The following is a 5,025-nucleotide window of genomic DNA, read 5'->3' on the forward strand; positions in this document are numbered from 1 at the left end:
GGGAAGTCTATACAAAGCAATGACAGGCTGACAGGAGCCGCGACCATTCCCATGTATCCGCACATCCATCGGTCATCTACGGTTAGGGCCAGGATCGCTCATCCTTCCCTGACCACAGATGACCGATGGATGTGCGGATACATGGGAATGGTCGCGGCTCAGCCTGTCATTGCTTTGTACAGACTTCCCATCCCCCACTGTTCACAGTGATCCCAGCCCCAGGAATCCCCTGTATGCCCCCTAATCCCCCCAGTGAATGCAGCCTATGTCCTCCTTGAGGCTTTAGAACAAGGAAACGGTTGGAGTAAAAACCGGGAAACCTTTCTGCTATTGGTCCAATGGGGAGATCTCCTTGGGTCAGCAGATCTGCAGGAGCAGCATGGAGGACCGCTAGTCCCTGCGGGGACACCGGCAGCTTGGACCATACGAAGCGGGGTGGGGGCAGGGAGATGAACTCTAGCCTGTAGCCCCTGGACACCACGTCTCTTACCTGAGCTTCTGAGATGTCTGCTGACCAGGTGACCCCAAAGGCCAACAGACGTCCCCCCACTTTAGGAAATGGGGACTTCCCTTCAGGAGGTTTAATAGGACTAGTCTGAAGGTTTGGGGATTAGGGGCCCCAGGCTTGTGACTGAACTGGGCCCCTGGCCTAGGTTTGGCCTTAGAGGCCTAAGCCTGGGAGAAAAGAAAGGAACTCTGATTGGCTTCAGAAGTGGAAGGAGTCTTTCCAGCTTGAGGCCTTTTCTGCTGGGGCCAATGAGAACCCTTCCTGCCAGTGACGTCCTTTATGGAGATGTCTCAAGAGGCACCAAAGAGACGGTCACCATCACAATGGCATCCCAATTGTGGAGTGATGTGTGTCTTACCTGCCTATCCACCCCAGTACACTAAGCTGCACCCGCACAGCTCAGTGCGAAATTTCAGCAATGCCAACCCCCCACTATTCACAGTGATCCCAGCCACAGGAATCCCCTGTATGCCCCCTAATCCCCCCAGTAAATGCAGCCTATGTCCTCCTTGAGGCTTTAGAACAAGGAAACGGTTGGAGTAAAAACCCGGAAACCTTTCTGCTGTTGGTACAATGGGGAGATCTCCTTGGGTCAGCAGAGTAGCAACATCAGCCCACAGAGTGACATCATTCTACCAGAAAGTAATGACACCTTCCCACCAACAATTGAAAATGCGGACAACGCTACGGATGATACCGACATTCCCATTGGCAGCATCACACCTCGGGATTCCCTCAGTGTTCACCTATGCCGGCAAATGAAGAACCGCATGCCAAAAATGGTGGTCAAGCACAAAGAGGAGACCCCACGGAAGACAGACATTATCCCACCGAGTGTCATCATTCCACCAAAAGGTGAAAATGCAGACAACGCTATGGACAAGATTGACTCTCCCATTCCCAGCGTCGCACCTCCTAGGGATCCCATCTGCGCTCGCCTAAAGGATTTATGCCGGCAAATGAAAAGGCGCAGGCCAACCAAGGGGTTCAGGCACCGCGAGCTTAATCCACCAGAGAGTGACACCATCCCACCAAAAAATGAAAATGTGGACAGCCCTACGGATCATACTGACGTTCCCATTCCCAGCGTTGCACCTCCTAGGGATCCCATCCGTGGTCACCCTTCCAGCACATCAACAAGAGGTTTACTCTTTCCAGCATTAGATAACACTTTACCATCAACGACTTCTGGCGTCTTTCCAACAAAAGACATGATCCTACGATCGAGTTCTGGCAATAGGCGAGAATGGACAACCATGACTGTCCATCCCAGTGTCCAATCCAGAGGAGCAATTCCTAGCGATACCGCCCGTTATATCCTACAGAAATTATTGCAGCGACGGAAGAAGCGAAGACCAACCAAAAAGGTCCTCCATTGGTCTTAAAGCAGAACTGTTCTTTTCTTGGCTCCAGTGCTGAGGTGTACCGGAGCTCCCCACCAGCCACTGACATCTTCAGCCAGGCGGCTCTTGGGTACTAATCTCCAGCCAATTGAATTGGCTGGGCCAAGGTGACTTCAATCTCACGCAGGCGTGGGAGTTCAGTCATCCTGACATTGATGAAATTCTGTACTAAGCTGCACGGGTGCAGTTAGTTGGAAAGCCATCAAATAAAAAAGAACAAAAAGATGTGCAGGAGCAGCATGGAGGACCAGTAGTCTATGCGGGGACAAAGGCAACACGAAGCGGGGTGGGGGCAGGGAGTGGAACTCCAGCCTGTAGCCTCTGGACACCACGTTTCTTACCGGAGCATCTGAGATGTTTGCTGACCCTGAACAGGTGACCCCAAAGGCCAACAGATGTCCCTCTACTTTGGGAAATGGCGGCTTCCCCCTAGGATGTTTAATAGAATTTGTAGGTTTGGGGTATTAGGGGCCCCAGGATTGTGACTGAACTGGGCCCCTGGCTTAAGTCTGGCCTTGGAGGCTGAAGTCTCAGAGAAACGACAGGAACGCTTCTTGGCTTCAGAAGTGGGAGGAGTCATCCCAGCTTGAGGCCTTTTCTGCTGGGGCCAATGAGAACTCTGACTACCAGCGACGTCCTATATGAGGTTGTCTAAGGGTCAGGTTGGGGGCACAGAGGAGACCTTCACCATCAGAAGACATGAGCACGAAGCGTTCTTCACATGGCCGCTCCACAGACCAACATCTCACACAAAGAGTTCTCCTCATGTTCACAGACAGGACACTCATGTGGGAAATAAGATGGACGACATCCCCGAACCCGTCCAGCCAATAATGTACAGCTGAAGACATCATCTCTAATCTCTACTGGACATCACTGATTTACCCCGCTCCGCGGGGGCGGGCCTTATACATCAGAGGCCAAAATATGGGCAGCACAGAGGCTTATTGGTTAGCCTTGCAGCACTGGGGTCCTTGGTTGAAATCCTGACCAGGACCCTATCTGCATGGAGTTTGCATGTTCTCCCTGTGCCTGCGTGGGTTTCCTCCGGGTACTCCGGTTTCCTCCCACACTTCAAAAACATGCAACCTTGCGTTGGTGGTGTAGTGGTTAGCATGGCTGCTTTCCAAGCAGCTGACCTGGGTTCGATTCCCAGCCAACGCAATATCCAACATGGCTGCTTCGCCTCCTTAGTATTGGCGTGATAATTCTGATACTAATATTATTTATAGCAATGATAATAATAATTCCAACAATATCGACAACTATCATGATAATAATATTAATAACAGAAATAATATTTATAATGATAATAATCCGAATAATAATGGCAATAATAGGATTAGAAATGGAAATAATATATATATTTTATTTGTAGGTGAGAAGCAAATACAACAAAACGTAGATTTCTCATACATTATAACCAATGACGGTACAATAAATCCCCCCTCCGGCCCCCTTCCAGTCTTGCACAGTTGTACCGACTCCTCTCCTGTAGTAAAATGGCTTACTCTGATTTCACTGCACACTGTGAGCTTCTCACAATGTGCATTAGAAGCTGCAGCAAGTCAGATAGAGCTCCGTCTGCTTTCCTGGCTAGAGGACGTCCAGCATCATTTATCACTTTCCTCCTCAGTCTGACTGTCCTTGGCCCCGCCCTTTCATTCACTGGATTTCAGTTCCACCAATCGTGGAGGCTCAGCATCACATGAGGGCGGCACCTAGGTCAGCATGTATGCAAATGTTGCCTTCCTAGAAACGCCCACTCCTCCAGACTGATGGCCACCACTCAGGGGATTGCGATGATTTCTTGCATAACTCCTCCCACAAGCTAGCCCATTGGTTACATCAGGGCTCTTCAGAGGAGTACTGAGGCCGGGTGCTGTGATGTTTTCAGGAAGCTCTGTAAAGCACCCAGCTGGTTCCTTCCACCAGCCATGATCTGCCTGCATTGCATAGAGAAGCAAAGGGACCCAGGAAGGACCAAACTAGGTCTAAAAAAGGCATGTAATAAAAAACTAAAATGTTTTATTTTACAATTGTTGATGGCCTGTCATTGAGGGGGAAGGAACAGCCAAGGAAGGCAACATATATGCAGATGAATCTTCCATTTTCTGTAGACTGATGGGTCCGGCTATCTTCCTGAAGGACAAACATGAGGCAGAACAAAGCCAAACGAAGTGCAAGAACCTCCAACAACCAATCAGATTTCATGGCAATGGAGAGAAGTCAGAAGAATGGAGAAATGGTTTCCAGGGGTTCTGACACATCTCAGCCAATAGAAGAGAGAACACAGCTAAGAATACAGACAAAACCAAAGTATACCAAAAACCAATATATACCCCGAATACAGCTCCCCATATATGACCCCCAACACAGAACAAGCCGTGTCCCCAATATATACCCCGAATACAGCTCCTCATATATGACCCCCAACACAGAACAAGCCGTGTCCCCAATATATACCCCGAATACAGCTCCTCATATATGACCCCCAACACAGAACAAGCCGTGTCCCCAATATATACCCCGAATACAGCTCCTCATATATGACCCCCAACACAGAACAAGCCGTGTCCCCAATATATACCCCGAATACAGCTCCTCATATATGACCCCCAACACAGAACAAGCCGTGTCCCCAATATATACCCCGAATACAGCTCCTCATATATGACCCCCAACACAGAACAAGCCGTGTCCCCAATATATACCCCGAATACAGCTCCTCATATATGACCCCCAACACAGAACAAGCCGTGTCCCCAATATATACCCCGAATACAGCTCCTCATATATGACCCCCAACACAGAACAAGCCGTGTCCCCAATATGAACCCCCCACCCCCCTCTGTGTACAACACACCAAGTCATCAATCAGGGGACATTGGAGGAGATTTACTAAATCTGGAGATCTCAGGATCTGGTGCAGCTGTGCATGGCAGCCAATCAGCTTCTAACCTCAGCTTGTCCAATGAAGCTTTGACAATACAACCTGGAAGCTGATTGGCTGCCGTGCACGGCTGCACCAGATTCTGCACTCTCCGGTTTTAGTAAATCTCCCCGATGGGGTCACTAGGAACACAATGAAGGATGAAGATGTGATGGACTCTC

At 49.6% G+C, this 5,025-nt stretch overlaps 1 non-coding gene across 1 annotated transcript; it reads left to right on the forward strand.

Moving 5' to 3' along the window:
- Positions 1-3,003: 3,003 nt before the first annotated feature.
- On the forward strand, positions 3,004-3,075 carry TRNAG-UCC (transfer RNA glycine (anticodon UCC)). The gene has a single exon. It is a non-coding gene; the product is annotated as a tRNA-Gly (tRNA).
- Positions 3,076-5,025: the final 1,950 nt, after the last annotated feature.

This window comes from Staurois parvus, unplaced genomic scaffold, assembly GCF_062004578.1.
Source record: "Staurois parvus isolate SC_StPar_1 unplaced genomic scaffold, SC_StPar_1.0 ptg001463l, whole genome shotgun sequence".
NCBI lineage: Eukaryota > Metazoa > Chordata > Amphibia > Anura > Ranidae > Staurois > Staurois parvus.